At 28.4% G+C, this 17713-nt stretch overlaps 1 long non-coding RNA gene across 1 annotated transcript; it reads right to left on the bottom strand.

Annotated features, from left to right (window-relative positions):
- Nucleotides 1-236: 236 nt before the first annotated feature.
- LOC147816753 (uncharacterized) lies at nucleotides 237-17329 on the bottom strand. The gene is made up of 3 exons (XR_015429027.1): nucleotides 17221-17329; nucleotides 15714-15899; nucleotides 237-9891 (listed from the first exon to the last, which is right to left on the bottom strand). It is a non-coding gene; the product is annotated as an uncharacterized LOC147816753 (long non-coding RNA).
- Nucleotides 17330-17713: the final 384 nt, after the last annotated feature.

The raw sequence follows: 17713 nt of genomic DNA, 5'->3' as shown, positions 1-17713 counted from the left end.
TCGGGTATTTCTTTATATTCATTATTAAAAGTTGTCCTCGCAGCTTTTTTCCAACCAACATCCAGAGTTACACAACATATTACATTTATTTCAAATTGGCCCAAACTATTTTCAGGTGAAAGTAGATATTCACAGAAACCTAAAAAAAATGTACTTTTAGAGAGAGTGTTAAGTACAGAAACTTCTTTATCCCCGTTCCTTTATCCTTAATCTTAAAATAAAGACAAAATCGAATATTCATAACCAAAACAATTTTATTTATACTAAATACAAATACATAGACCAGTTAGATTTTTAAATTTGTCTTATTATATTTTAAGAAAAATTGTTCTGACGCAAGATTAAATCTATAACCAAAATACATTTATTGAACACAGTATAGATAACATAGTAACATTTCTTTCAATCACAGCATTAAGTTTCGAATACTAGTGTATTACAATTATACATTATAAACATTTGTCACTAATTTGTTTCGTTAAAAAATTTAGCAAACAAAATCATGATTTACATTTCCTTCATTAAAACATTAAGTCCAGTGATTAATACATTTTAAAAAATTTCTGACATTATTGACATCTGATTAAATTTCTGACATTATAGACATCTGATTAAATTTCTGACATTATAGACATCTGATATTAAATTTCTGACATTATAGACATCTGATATTAAATTTCTGACATTATAGACATCTGATATTAAATTTCTGACATTATAGACATCTGATATTAAATTTCTGACATTATAGACATCTGATATTAAATTTCTGACATTATAGACATCTGATATTAAATTTCTGACATTATTGACATCTGATATTTTAGCTAAACATTAATTTTATCTTGTTAAACGGTTTGTCTATTTTAAAATAGAGCTCTACTGCATTATGTTCGTCGTATCGTTACGAAATTCTGCGATTAGAATGTTAAACTTTAAAATTAAGTCAACTGTCATAAATTTAGAACATTTGTTATATTTAGATAGCTAATTATTTAAACTGGCATTTTTATTAAATTCTTTTAAATATTATATGCTTAACTGATTTAGATTAATTTTATAATAGCATATAATTTGAACAGTAGAGCTCTATATTAGAAGTTTTCTATTTAAAGTTTGCGAGTTAAAGACAGGATGAAAGATTTTGAAATAAAAAATACAAATCTTCCCTAATATAGCAGTTTTGCAACGACATACATCAACAGCATTGACATTATGAAAAATATAAAAATTAATGAATCTTTTCAAGTACTCATATTTGATAGTATTAATTTCATTTTAAACTGTACGCAGAGATTATACATTTTACATTAAAGACGGATTATACATAAAAACTAAAAAACAGCAGAAAACGCTCCTAATATACAGTTCAGGTTGATGTCAATTTAACTGATACAAGATATTTAGAAAAAACTAACGTTTAGGATTTCAGTAAGCCTAAGTTGTGCATAGAAATATTATTTAATGTGAATTTAATAAAATGTACAAGTTAATGCAAGTAATAGAATTTTCCATGTGCTATAAAATTTAGGTCTTGCAAACCTAATTCTAAAAATATGCTGGTCAAAAAATATAAATTTAACTCAAATAAGAAATAATTTATTATTGTAGACATATTTCTTAGTTACTTTAAAAGAAACATTGTAAAAACTTAGAATTCAATGAAAACTATTAAATGCTAATTTTAAGCAATTAATCGGTCAGTAATGAAATTTGTTTTTTTATTAGATTTTAATAAAAGTACGAGTTAATTGTTACAGTTAATTTTCACTGAAACTTTGCAAAAATTTTAAAAATTTGCGAAAGTTTTATCATTTTTATTTCAGATTTTAAACTTTTAGAACTCTAACAAGTATGATAGCTGTACTAGTTAAACTTTCGGCATAAAACTTTTAAATATTTGTTTAGCGATATCAAAATTGAGATTGTAGACTAAATCGATGATTACCTGTACACTATTCCCTGCTATCAAAAAGTTTTAACATTTTAAGCACGTGAGATGCTACCTTTGCCCCCAAAAGATCCTTCCTAATGTCTATATAGTCTGATTACAACGCTCTGTAATTAGGCTATTTTTCCAAAATTTAACTTGTCTGCTAAAGCTAGTATTTACTCATCTAACGGTTCAAATTGGCAAAGTTGGGAAAATGTTACTCCTTTATTCACTGTTTTCCATCCTAACTACATAGAAAAACTGGTGTTTGCTAAGCGGAGAAGAATGCAAAACTAGACTAAGTGCAGGACCATCAATGGGTTAAAAACTGAGTTAAAAACTAGAAGTTTGAGTAAAAAGCTCTTGATCATTTTACTTTGGAAAATCCTTATAATTAAAATTACTATCAATTTATTGTATTTTACAAACTAAATTACAACTCGTACCTTTATTAAAATCAAAACCGCATCGCCTGCCTATTCGAGCAGTACATAATTGCAACTTAGCACATCAGGCACACAGATTTGCACAACAGACAGGGTAGAATTTAAATAACTTAGAAAACTTGTATGAGCTGTCGACAAGTGCTGAGCACCTTAAAAAAACTCAGTTTACGTCAAATATTTATGTTTATAATTTAGACTAAAATAGTTTAGTCTGAAGCATTATTTTTAACAAAGCAAACCAGAATCTTTAAATCCAGCTTATCAACACAGATCACGTTACAGTTTGCATTGGTTCGTCCTTAGATCTTTAATTATAAAGTCATTTAAAAATATTCCACAAATTATAAATGCCTATAAATTTATCAGTATTTATCAGTACTATAACATCTCACATAGTCAAAACAGAAAAAAAAACTACCCGATAACGAATGTAGTTTGCTATAATGAACCCATGAAAAATATCAATACTTTGTACTATGACCTACGTACTTAAAATCTTATCTGTTAATTGATCTCTTTCTGTAGCTGAGCAACTGCAAACGAAGAATAGAAAAGAGCAGAGATTTCCTAAATGTAGCTGCATCAGAAGTTCTAAACTGCTTTTTAACTCGCTCAAATTTGTAATGATTAAAAACAATTTTTATATATCAAACTAACAATATTTTCCCTTACTGATAGCAAACACCGAAAATTTGCAAGCATTCCATAAGGGACAGTCGAAAAACTTCAAATAAGGGTGAAAAGATTAGAACTAGGAGGGCAAACTGGTAGCATATAACTTTTGGCTAACAACCCTGACAGCTAATAAACTGGTGTGGAACTTTTATTCTAGTTTAAATTGCATAATATGCTGCCTTCTAATTGATTTATTCTGCCTCTTAAATATTTTGCTTTCGCAAAAACCATTTTTAGAACTCATTAACATCGTAAACTACTATGTGGTATTGTGGATAACTGCTTGGTCTTTGTAGATATTTTGTTCACATTTTGTTTTGACTATCTCTTAAATGTTAAGATTTAAGATTTTATCAGTAAAATTTTTTAAAGTTATTAGGATAAAACATGATTCTAAGAATAAAGTTTTCTTTTAACTCTATTTCTAGCGCAAAACTAGCTAAAGAAACTAAGAGAAGTTTATTATAAATACTCAAAATATTTAAATTGCAAAGGTCAAGTTTGAAAGTCCCCAGGAACGGTACAAATTATAACACTGAACTTTCACAATAAAGTAATAAATTATTTCGTAAGATATTGAGTATTTGTTTCCTTATAGAGTATGATTTGTTTTACTAAAAATTAACCCGTTTCTAAAAAAATTTAGATTTTGTAATTTTAGACTATTAGGTATTTGAAAGAATTCATAATGCATTCCTTAAAATAAACAGACTGTTCTACATACTATTTGACTTTCAGTAAGCCTAATGTACTGTAATGGTTAAAATTTTTCAAAAGTGATTATTAAATCTCAACTAAATGCGGCTCCTATTCTGAAAAACCTAATTCACCTATTTCTGAATGATTATGTTCTAAACGAATATAAAGAACTTATTTCACTACTGAAGCAGCAAGTTAGTGTTAGGGTAATGTTAAGGTAAGTTAAGTGATTAGTAAATTAGGTGTTATTTACTACTCCAGTAGCAAAATAAGACTTAACCGTCTACAAACTTACGAAAGTCTGTCAAGATTAAAAAATTTAAATATCATCAATCTTTAAAAATATAAAATAGCATTTAAGTACTTTGATAAAAAAAATTCTCACAATTCGTAAAAATTTAAGAAACTGACAATTTCTACTTTTAACGCGTATTTTCTAAAATGGTTTTAATTATTTATCCCAAATTTTACATTAATCTAAAAGCAATTTTTTTATTGAAATTTTATTTTTGACGTCAACTTTACCAAGTCTATATACATTAATTTTAATATTAATATTTTAATTGCAAGTTTTAGTATGTAGAACGGTAAACATGTTTATTTATTTTACTCCCTCTGTTTCCTGAGTATGTTTACGAAACAAGATTAAAAGCTAAATATTAAACTAGATATTTTAAATCGTATATTACAAGTTTAACTACACTAATTCTGTATTTCTGAATTGAAAATTTTTAATTTAAATCCTTTGAATTACTAAAATTTATTCACAATAAGTACATTATATTTGGATAAATTTATGTAATGCAAAAGTTTTTGAAAATTATATTTTAAATGGTATTTGTTTTTAAAGACAAATTAAAGATATTTCAATGGGTAATTGCTATTCAAGAGCTTTCGATAATATTTTCTTACTTTATGAAATTTGTACAACATAATTATTAAATCGGTTTATATTTATTGCTGATTTAATTATTTGATTGTAATGATACCTATCCTAAAGAACTAAATTTAATTAAGGCTAATTCAGAAAATAACTGTGCATAATTTTTAGATCTTGATATTAAACCTGTTAACAATGAAATTTTAATTGGATTATATGATAAACTAATAACATTAAAGTTAATATCTCTTAACACATTTTAATTCCAACCTTTACTTTAAGATTTAAGAATATTCTGATTGGTCAAATTCTTAGATTTAAGTTTATTTGTAATAATAAGGCGGATTTTCTTTCAGCTATTGGGATTTCCAGGATTACCTTAGAGAATAATAATTTTTTTTAAATTACTACAATCAGGCAGATCTTGAAGAAAACCAAAGAGTATAGCATTGACACATACGACTTATTTATTGACTTCAAAGCTGCCTACGACAGTATCAACCGAAGAAAACTACTTGAGACTATGTTGGAGTTTAACATCCCAAAGAAGCTAATCAGCCTCACAAGAATGACACTCAAAAGAGTTTCGTGCAGAATAAAAATCTCGTTAAGTCTCTCTGAACCATTCTTCACCGAAAAAGGCCTGAGACAGGGTGATTTCCTTTCTTGCCTGTTATTTAACATAGCTTTGGAAAAGGCCATTAGAGATTCTGGTATCAACACAAATGGAACAATTTTACAAAGAACTGTCCAACTACTCGCTTTTGCTGATGATATCGACATAGTTGGAAGAACAAAACTCTCAGTCATTGACGCTTTTGTAGCGCTTGAGAGTGCGGCGAAGTAGATGGGACTAGTTATAAATGTAGACAAAAAGTTTTTGATCGCAACAAATAAAACTCCTGATCGATCTCCTCTGGAGATAATGACTTACTCTTTTGAAACTGTTAACCAGTTCAAGTACTTAGGAACCTTGATCTCTAGCCACAACAACCTGAAAATCGAAATAAATAACAGAATTTTCATGGCTACGGTCTCAGAAACCAACTCAAATCATCAGTGTGAAGACAAAGTTAAACATCTACAAAACTTTAATCAGGGCTATAGTTACGTATGGAAGTGAGTGCTGGACCCTAATCAAAACAGGAGGAAAAACTGCTAATTTTAGAAAGAAAAATTTTGAGGAAAATCTTTGGATCTCTTCAAGAGAATTACGTAAGGAGAATTCTTTACAACCACGAAATTTACAAAAAATATGACAAATTCGGTGGGACCGACATTGTGAGAACTATTAAAGCATCACGCATTAGGAGGCTGGGCCACCTCTTCAGAAATTCTGATGCCGTCCCTGCCAAAAAAGTGACTTTTTCCACAATTGAAGGGACGAGACGTAGAGGACGACCACCTACAAGATGGATAGACGACGTTGAAAAGGACCTCAAGCTATTAGGAGTCAACCGATGGCGGGCCGTCGCACCGGACAGGGCCAGATGGAGGAAAATCTGCGAGTCAGCCTTGGCGTGTGAAAGGCTGTTGCTCTTACGAAGAATTATGTTTAAATTCAACATATTTTAAAAACGTTCAAATAGTTCAGCCGATATTGAAGGCCGCATAAATAGGTCTATGCGGTGAAATTTAGGATTTTTTTTCCAAAGCAGATGGTATCACATTTTAAAAAAAAAGAATATTTTTATTCACTGAGTATCTGTGTTTCAGTTTTCAAGATTTTCAAATAAGGGTTAACACTTTATTTATAATATTTTCTAACTGATTTGGCAATTTATATTTTATTTTGATTTGGTTACATTAACTGTGACTGCAGCTATTTTTTTTTATAAGTGGGCGTATCATTTTTAAGTCTTACTATGCACTTTTGAGTAGTGTTTGCTAGTTTATTATTTTGCTGTATTTTTCAATTCTTAGGATTTTCTCTTATTTGTTTATCCATTATGGGGCCTCAGGGCACTTAACAGTTGTGGTTTTTCGACTGACAACAGAAAGGCTCCTGTGTGTCAACTGTCGCCGGATTAAGTGCTGTCCTGCCAACACACATGTTTTATTTAAAAAAAAAAAACAGGAAAAAGCAATATCTAAATTAAAATATTCTGTTTTGGAAAACTGGTGTATTACAGGATAACATTGTATTGAATGGGGGAAGTGAGTTAAGAAAAGGTACACTGTCTTCGTAAACAACTATATTGGTATTGTGGATAACTGCTGGTGATTTGTAAATATTTGGTTTACATTTTGTTTTGACTATCTCTGAAATGTTAAGATTTTATCAGAAAATTTTTTTAAAGCTACTAAGATAAAACATGGTTCTATGAATAAAGTTATCTTTTATCTCTATTTCTAGCATAAAACTTAAAAGAAACTAAAAGAAGTTTGTTATAAATACTCAAAATATTTAAATTGCAAAGGTCAAGTTTGAAAGTCCCCAGGAACGGTACAAATTATAACACTGGACTTTCACAATAAAGTAATAAATTATTTCGTAAGATATTAAGTATTTATTTCTTTATAGAGTATGATTTGTTTTACTAAAAATTAACCCGTTTCTAAAAAAATTTAGATTTCGTAATTTTAGACTATTAGGTATTTGAAAGAATTCGTAATGTATTCCTTAAAATAAACAGACTGTTCTACATACTATTTGACTTTCAATAAGCCTAATGTATTGTTTAAAATTTTTCAGAAGTGATTATTAAATCTCAAAACTAAATACGGCTCTTATTCTGAAAAATCTAATTCACCTATTTCTGAATGATTATGTTCTAAACGAAAATAAAGATCTTATTTCACTACTGAAGCAGCAAATTAGTGTTAGGGTAATGTTAAAGTAAGTTAAGTGATTAGTAAATTAGGTATTATTTGCTATAGTAAATTAGGTATTATTTGCTACTCCAGTTGCAAAAATAAGACTCAACTTTCTGCAAACTTACGAAAATTTTTGGCAAGATTAAAAAAATTTAAATATCATCAATCTTTAAAAATATAAAATAGCATTTAAGTACTTTGATAAGAAATTTCTCACAATTCGTAAAAAATTAAGAAATTGACAGTTTTTAACTTTTAATGCGCATTTTCTAAAGTGGTTTTAAATTATGTATCCCAAATTTTACATTAATCTAAAAGCAATTTATATTTTTATTCAAATTTTATTTTTGGCGTCAACTTTACCAAGTCTATATAAATTAATTTTAATATTGATATTTTAATTGCCAGTTTCAGTATGTAGAACAGAAAACATGTTTATTTAACTCCCTGTTTCCTGAGTACGTTTAATATTTAGCTTTTAATCTTGTTTCGCAAACTCGATATTTTAAATAGTATATTAAACGTTTAACTATACTAATTCTGTATAAATCTTAATTCTTAAGATTTCTTCTTATTTGTTTATCCATTATGGGGCCTCGGGGCACTTGTCAGTTTTGATTTTTCCACTAACAGAAAGACTCCTGTGTGTCGGCAGGCAATGTGTCCCCTGATTAAGTGATGTCTTGCCAACACACATTTTATTTTTATTGCTTTTTCCTGTTTTTTTTTTAATATCTAAATTTAAATAAAGCAAATTCGGTTTTAGCTGCTTTTCCATTTTGATTTAATGTATTAATTGTTAAATTACCTTTGTCTTTTTCTGTATTTCTAAATGAGATTCATTTTCTGATTACATGTTTAATTATTTAACACCCTCTGTTTCTTGAGTATGTTTAATATTTAGCTTTAAATCTTGTTTTGTAAATCGAATATTAAACGTCTGAGTATACTAATTCAGTTTTATGAATTGAAAATTTTTAATTTAAATCCATTAAATTACTAAAACTTATTTATATTAAGTAAACTATAATGTGTATGTATCCTCGTCCAGTCTAAGTTTTTAATTTCAATCTGTAAATAATTCTGAGCTATAAATTAGTGAAACATGTAAATAGAGTATTTTTAAATGATTTTATTCAGCATGATTTCAGTGTATTAAGTCTTTGTGTGGAATTATTTGTGTGCATCCGTTATCCGTGTATAGCATCCGTTTGGTATGACGGTTCGTTTGGCTCCGTATGATTTATTACGTTTAATAATCTACAACAAAGCAGTACTCAACAAATTGAAGACAAAACCAAGTAAATGTGGAAACTGTTGCACATGGATTTTTTTAACTTTTAACTTGAAAGCCAAAAGTGTTGCAAAACCGATTGAACTAGTGCAAAACACATTCATAAATTATGTAATTAGAGTTTTCGCGATTACGATGTTTAATTTGAAATGTGTATTTAATTCCGTTTTCTATGAAATAAAAACTAAAGTTTAAAATTTTAATTGTGCCAACTATTTATGCACATTATATATATAAATTTAGCAGTTTTTGAAAAACTTGAGATAATTCTCAAGTCCAAGTTATTGTACTAAATTACAATTGTTCTACTTTATTTTAATGTTTAAATTTGAGGAAAGTCCTTATTAAACTTCAGAAAAATGAGATCACTGAAAAAACTTGTTTTCGCTACAGGCCAAAATTACACGTCGCAAAAGAAAACAAAAGCTTAAATTAACAAGTCATGTTAGAATCTAAACACTTTTACATCAGAATGCACGTTAAACATTCTAAAAAATTCGGTGCATAAGCTTTTAAATAATGTTTTTTTAATAAGGGAATGAGACCCGGGTAAAATTATTTTTTAAAATTGGGGCGGTATTTGTTTATAAATATTGAGTGATACAAATAAATTAAACAAAGTGAATATTCTACTGTTGAGGATACTGTGTGCCTGAAGATTAAATAGATAACTGGTTTCTTAAGACTTATGTCATTTGACAGAAACGTCCAAAAAATAATATTAATTTGTTCGCAATTGTGATAAATTAGAAAAGTAGATATAAAAAAAATATTTATCGGGATACCTTTTCTGAAAGTTATATTAAGGCAAAAGCTGCTAAAATATTAAAGCCAAAATGAAACTTATCTTAACTGAATGTTACTTAGCTAAAATTTTTAAAAGTTAATTTATATTTTCAAAAACAAAATAGAAATTAATATCTAAAATATGTTACAGCAATTAAATTTGTGAAAAGCATGGAAAATACAGGAAAACTAGTCAATAACAATAACAAAAAGACCTGGATGGAACAGTTTCAATTGAGACAGTAGAATCTAGCAGATAACTGTAGTTGGTCATAAAGTCTTGGAAAGAACATCAAACAATCAGTGGTGGCAAACAATCAGAAGGAGCAATCAGTGGTGGTGGCAATTTCTAGCAGCGATTCTGAAAACAAAAATATTCGTCACTTTCTAATTTATGTAAGAGAAAAATGACTAATTTAAGTATTCAATACACTGTAAAAATTTTGTATTGCAACACCAACAACGATGGCAACTATCTTACAGATAAGTGGCGCAGTGAAACACCATAGGGATGTTGGTGTTGCATTACACCAAAAATGTTCTCATACACTACTTTGCACAAAGTATTGTTCGGTATCAAATTTTATCAAGTGAACCCCTCACAAAAGACCACCTCTATGTAGCTACCTCTATTTACGAATACTTTTGGCAACTATTTGTTTAAAATAGTTCTATCCTTCATAATTTTATTTTATATCTGTCGTTCAGCAGCCGACCCAATTTTGGATTTACGACTACTAATGCTCAACTCCGTTGCCTTGTAATTTTGAACCCAATCCGGAAGACAAGAAAACTCCTGGTTCAGTACCCCAGAGGTATTGAGTTGTTATGGGAACATGGAGGACTTTGAGACTACAGATTTAACATGCATCAGTCCCCATTTACTAAACGGGGAGTCTTCGACCGGCTGGGATCAAACTCATGAACTCTTGGATTAGGGCTTAGTGCCCTAACAACCAGATTATTCCGGCCTCATCCTTCAAAATTGGTAAATTTGTTCTAACACATAATTATATCAATAGGGATCATTTTGATTGATGCTAAAGTTTTTCATTGATCCTGTATTTAGGGGGCCCAACACAAGTGGCCTTTCCTCATCTCTAGCAGCCAAATGACCCTTATTGCCCCAATATTCACGAATCTTGGCGCAATAAGGGTTCAAAGGGCAGTTATTCTTCTGATATTGGCCCAATACAGAATTGTCAGATTCAAACGATATTTTACAGCCATTATATAGTGTTAAATCTATACATTCTAAAGTTGGTCCCTCAGTGCATGTTCTTATATGACTCATATTGAGCCAATTTTGAGCCCCAACTGGGGCCAAGATAAAATTGTTGCTAGGGATGAGATGACACTGATTAAAATTAAAATAGTTTTAGAAACATCACGTACTTTCAGCATTTTGAAGTCAATGGAGGTAACCCCCTAAGAACGCACTGCACTTTGGTCGGTGCGAGCTGGGTGCGGAATTCGTATCGACCAGCTATCGCTGGAATTCGAATACAGTACACCTCATTCGAAGGCAAACGTTCTATCCTCTGAGCCATCATGACTCGAGTTTAAAATATTTTTATCCCATTGTTTAGATTTCATACGAGCGTTGTAAGACATAATGAAAGTACTGGTTTTTGTCGTACAAAACTCTTCTCAAAAACTAAATTTAAGTAATACGAGGAGATTTTTGCTAACAATCTTATTAAATTTTATAAAACTTAAATGTGAGTGTTTTGAAAGCACTATTACAAGAGTCAATCTGTACATTAGCATAAAGTTTTATAGTTCTAATTGAAAAAAAAAGTTGAACCTATTTCACTAAGTTTAAAGAAAGTGTTTAAAAAGTTGGAAAAACTTCTGCAGAATACAAACACCATAAAATTTTTTAACACATGTGTATTAGCAGGACAGTACTGCATCAGTGGAAACTGATGCAGTACTACTGATGTATCACTACCTGCTAACATACAAGAGCCTTCGTTAGTGGTGATACCAAGTACTGACAGTGTCCCGAGGCCCCATAATGGAAAGTCAAATAATAAAAAGCAAACTCATATAGAATGCTTATAGAATAGCTTACAGAATATAAAACGTGTTCACTTAAATATATTGGGAAAATAGGTACTGAGTTTAAATAGTCGTATTAACAGTCATAGATAAGTCAAAAAACTTTCATAAACACAATAACTCTGATATTGAAATTATTCCTTTTCAAAAGCATTCTTTTAAAAAATATTAATATTGTTAAAAATAATTTAAATTTAAAATTAGATTATGTAAAAACATTTTTATTTGCAAATTAAAACTTTAAACCCCTATGCGTATAAGTAAATTAAATGAAGGTAACCTAAATTCAAATAATGTGTGCATTTATAATAAATTGAACACTTTTGATAATCATTTTTCAATTAAATTGAGAGGATGCAGGGGTAAAAGAAAAAGTAAAGATAAAAATAAATTTAATTTGGTATTTTAAAACTTTGTGTTTATTGGATGTCAATGAATTTAACATTAAAAAGATTAGGAGCTTCATTTTCAGTTCTAAAATTTAGTGTTGAAATGGATGATTAAAGAACATTTAAAAATTGTGAAAATTTTCTACCCCTGATTTTAAATACATAGTATTAGATCTTATTAAATTTAAACTTGCAGTCCACAACTTTGATTTTTTAAATATTTCTAAAATTAAAAAATAATTTAGTTATTAATTTTATTAATTTTCTTGATAAAGATTTTGATGGATGTTTACTACCTATGACTGTTGATAACCCTATTGTTTCCCCAATTAAAGATAAAAGAGTTTGCTTTAGATATTGCAAGACTTTATAGAAGAGAATTTGTAGTTATAATTTTTATAGCAAAAATTTAAACGATTTAGAGGATATTTGTTTATGTGAGCTACAGCATTTTAAAGATTTTGTTAAAAACAATTTTAAGCACATTGTCACTGGTGACCTTAACCTAATCAGAAAAAAAGATTTTAAATTTCTCATGGGACTTGGCACTAAGTTAAACCAAGGACGAAATGTCACTTAAATTGTATTCTTGCTTCAATCAGTATGGATTTAGATTGTTTTATTGCAAAATGCTCAAGAATATTTAATTAGCCTATAGAGGGATTTAGTTCATGGAAATTTTATTTTAAATGATTTTTTAGTTACATTTTTTGAACAATATAAACTACCAGGGTTTTTATTTTAATTCTGATATTATTAAATCTATTTAGGAATTAATATAATTTTAATATATGTGTTTTTGACAAAGCTTCTAATAATTTTCGCTTTATTTGCAAAACATTTTTTAGACATTTAACGAGTAAAGAATGATAATACTTTTGTCAAAATTAATCACTCTAAAAAAGAATTCGATAATCGAATGTTAGCTAATTCCAAGAAAATAGGTTTAAAGATAAATAGCATTAATTATCCTTATTTACTACAATTCAATTCCACAAAACACAGGTTAAATTGAGATTTGTAACTTATGGTCAAATTTTTTAAAATTATTTAAACATTATTTAAATAAGATTATTTCAAGTGATAAGCATTAATACAAACCGAGAAGTTATTAAATGTTTGAAATATAATATTAATACTGTTCTTACATGTGATTTTATAAATCTTTTCACGAGTATACCACACAATAATTTAAGGAATATTCGATAAATATTTGAATAATGAGGACAAATTAATACGGATGACAGGATAAATTTATGTAATAAGCACTTTTGAAAATTATTTGTTTTTACGGACAAAGTATTGCAATGGGTAATTGTTTTTCAAGTGCTTTTGCTAATATTTTCTTACATTTTTATGAACAAAAATATTTACAATAATTTATTAATTGGGTTAATATTTATTGCTGATTTAATTATTTTTGATTGTAATAATTGATTTAAAAGATATTTATCTTAAGGCACTAAATTTAATTGAGACTGATTGAAATGAAAGCTGTGCTTTTTTAGATCTTGATATCAAACTTCATCAGAAAAGTTTCATCTGATTCTACGATAAAAGGTTTTAAGTTTAGTGTTATTAATTTAACAGATTCTAACCTTTACTTCAAGATTTAGGAATATTTTGCTTGGTCAAGTGATTAGATTTAAATTTATTTGTAATAAAAAAAGATTTTCTTTCAGCTATTGGGAATTTCAGGATTACAAAAGAGAATAATAATTTTCCTCTTAATTACTGTAATTATGGATGTTCTTATTCAAAATATTTTAAAAGACTTCCAAATAATTCGGCCGATATTTAAGCCCGCATAAATAAGCCTATGCGGTAAAATTTAGGATTTTATGTTCCAGATGCCAGCACCTTTTTAAAAATGTTTACTTATTGAGTGTTTTTCAAGAAGCACTTTATTTCTAAAGTCTTCTTAATGACTTGGCAATTTATATGTTATTTTGATGTGACTATTCTCTTATTTGTGGGCATTTCTTATGTCTTATTTTTAAGTCATTACTAAGACTTACTTTATGATTGTCATTTATTTATTTTTGCACACACATTTTTCTAATAGCTTTTTCTTGTTTGACTTCCCATTATGGGGCCTCTGGTCAGTTTTCGATGTCACCACCGACAACATGCTAACACACATATCTTTAAAATTTTTATGGTTTTCTGCTGGAGTTGTTTATCTAATTTTTTAAATTAAAATTTAGATTTAGATGCTTTCAGCTCTTTTCTATTTTGATTTATTGATTTAAATGTTACTTATTTTGTCTTTTTCTGAATTTGTAAATTAGTTTCATTCTTTGATTAAGTATTGATGAGTGTTTGAAATTAATGAGATAATTCAACTGAATTTAAGTTCATAAATGTTTATAGGCACGGTAAAGAGAATTTAGAAAATTAAAAATTGTACCCAGGTATTGCCTAAAATAAATTTAAATTTATTAAGAAATAAAAATCCAGATTACCTCATAAATTAAATCAAGGTGAAACTTGATAAATCGATAAATTTTAGAGTTTTTTCCAGATGTTTCAACATTCCGACCATTAGGAAGTGCAATAAAATCACTAAAATTTTATTTTGAAATGAAAATTTTAAATAACTTTTTCAAGCAGTCTAAATTAAAAATGTCAAGTCAGATCTAAAACTAAAAACTTTGTATTCGAGGTCTCTAGTAAGACGTAAATTGACGGAATCTGGAAATTCTCTAGTAGAAATCTACTATTTGAGTAGAATAGTTTGTCGAAAAGATTGCAAATTTAGATTGACTAAATTCCCTTTTGATTTCTCTTTGACGTCAGTAGTCAGAAAATTTTAAACTGTAATTACTGTGCACGGAGTTTCATAAGAGATTTGATAGTTCTAGCTAGTCAGAAAGTGATTAAGATTAAATCCTCAAATACAATAAAAAAGCTAAATTATTTAAAACTGAGTATTAAGATATTAAGTTTTACAAGACCTGTTCTTAAAGTCATAGCACGTTAATTGAGAATTTTTCAAAAAGTGTTTTCAGAGAATAGATTAGCTCTGAAACGTCAAATAAGTTTTAGAAAACTTCTTTCAGTTTAATAATTCATTTTTACATTTAACTTGAGATTTAAATGCATAACTTTTTTAACCTTTTGAATTGGAAACGAAAACTAAATTTATCAGTTTACTTTAAAATATGATTGTAGGATTGATAATTTGTTAAATTTTAGATTTTTAGCAATAACAGATGAGTGAATTTTGAAGTTCAGTTTATGCAATTCTATCAAATTTAATTATATTACTTTCCTAAAACTAAGGAGACTATCTTAAAACTTGCGATATAATTCAGCGGCTTCGTATTTTGAGTATCGGGGAAAAAATTATTTTTCAGAGATTAAGAGTTCAAGAAATAGCAATTATGCTTTAAATATTCGGTACGCTGTGTGTTAGGTCTAAAGAAGCTAAAAAAAAACTAAAATCCCAAGATGATTTCAAACAAGTAAAGAAATCAAACTAACATAGTTTTTACTCTAATCATTGACTTACTACTATCTTTTTTTTTTTTTACGTCCAACAATTTAGCGTGGAATAAAACATTTCAACATTTTCTTAAATTAAACATTTGAATTAACATTTAGAATTAAACATTTTATATCTGAATATTTTCAAGTATTACATTAACAAATTAATTTTACAAACTGGCAACAATAACTTAAGAATATTACACTGGTAAGGGTTAAAACAATGACGAAAAATGCCTACCTTTGTTTTCTTCATGGTTTTTTTCAGATCCAGCAAACGTTCCTTGTAGTCTCCTTACAAACAACCTGTTTTCACAATCCTTATTGCAGTCTCATCTCTAGTTAAAATTTCTCCTCGCAAACACGCTTTTCACCATCTTCATTTCCATACGAATTCTAATTTCCACAGAAATCATTTCCATGTAAACTGAAAGAAATAATATCATTAAGAGTCTTTACTTTTAAAAAACTAAAATTACAGATATTTAAATCATAAAATAGTATTTTGAACTGTCGAAAAGGGAGCTATGAATTTTCTAAAACTACGTAAATCTGTATGAAATCAGAATGTTTCGTAGAGTATGAGAAAAATACAAATTTGTGCAGATTATCTTCAATATTTTTTTAACAAAATTACTTGACCTATTTCTAAAGCTTCCACCAGAATTATTGCTAAAAAAACTGAACTTTAAATTGCTTCTTCTAGATAGTTTGAGCAATAAGTTAATACATTGATGTGAAATGTTCCCATAACGTTATTCATTTTTTAGAAAGACCAATTACCTGAACTTAATTAACATATGGCGTAAAATAAACAAATAACTTGAGACCGGAGATAAAAATAATGACAAATCAGATTTTTACTTAGAAATATGTAGCTAAAAGGTAAATTCATAAGTGCAATAAAATTAAAAAATATTAAACTTTTAGCGTGTCTTAGGAATTTTAGGATATTTGTATAGTGTATTTCTTCACATTCTGTCATTAAACGAAATAAACTAGACTAATAATATGTGGCATAGAATTTCACTAAAAGTAATACAGTTTTCGATCAACGACTAAATTCTAATATATTTTTACATCAGGATCAATTTAATCAATTTAATAAATTATCATTTAGGATCAATTTAAAAAAAGCAAAACCTAGAGTCAAAAATTAATTTTTGAACAGTTTTCGAAAAAAATTATTTGTCAAAATAAATAGTTTAACCAGTCTATAAAAAAGGCAAGAGATTGAAAATAAGAAATAAGTTTGATTTTTCCATTTAGAAATTTTGCAATTTTTTTGGCACAAACTACAGAACGTTATGAATATTTGACATATTTTAAACATAATTTGAACATAAATTTTTGTACACCGATATCGTATTTTAAATGCTTTTATCTCGAATCTAAAATCAAGTATTAAGTATAGCCAATTTCTTCTAATTAAATTCTGAATATGATGTACATATTAGGGTTATAAGGATAATATTAAGAGTAATTATTTAGCGTGCAGTAAAAAAAAAAAAAAATGAGGATCATTTACTTCATGAATATAAAGTCGAAATAGCTTAAAAAGAACAAGTGTAACACTTTATGGAGGAATAAACTACTTATTTTATACTCCTTAACACCTAAGAAAATAAACTGAAATACATTAAACTTCAAAACCAGTTTATAAATAAAATCCAGCAAAAAGTTTGAAATTGGACCTGCTAATTTAAAAAGAAAATACTAGATATAACTTGTAATGATAGTAAACTTACCTAATACGATTAGACTTGGTAATTTTTAGTGCCCACTAACTTCAGTAAGAAGGCATATTATTAGTTAGCTTTTTCGTGGGCGAAGAAAAGGTGAACACATGCGTTTTTATATAGGTTTTAAAAAAATGTGCGTGAGATCATTTCCGGCTACTTGTTTTTGTTAATTAATGAAATTTTATGTGCTTAGATCCCAGTGCTGGAAGTATTGTCCTTCTGATAACGCTCGTCTCGCAATGGACTGATCGTAAAGACACGATTCCCAGTAGAACACCGAGGTCAAGCATCACTTTCTGGCAGCGGGTGGGTGAACTCTTCAATCAGCCTCCGTAGGGACCAAGGGTGCGCGGTCCTCGTTAAACTATTCTACCGTAAAATGTTCGACTTCAAAAGCAGGTCGTCGAGCTACCAAAGCATGGAACCAATCCTGTTTTGGTAGAGAGGATCAAAATTGCGATGGCACATCTTAGGAACATCCTGAGGTATGTAACATCGC

This window comes from Parasteatoda tepidariorum, chromosome 1 (assembly GCF_982258835.1).
Source record: "Parasteatoda tepidariorum strain Cologne lab strain chromosome 1, Ptep-v5.0, whole genome shotgun sequence".
NCBI lineage: Eukaryota > Metazoa > Arthropoda > Arachnida > Araneae > Theridiidae > Parasteatoda > Parasteatoda tepidariorum.
The sequence above is the reverse complement of the archived record's forward strand: the minus strand, read 5'-3'. Positions and strand labels throughout refer to the sequence as shown.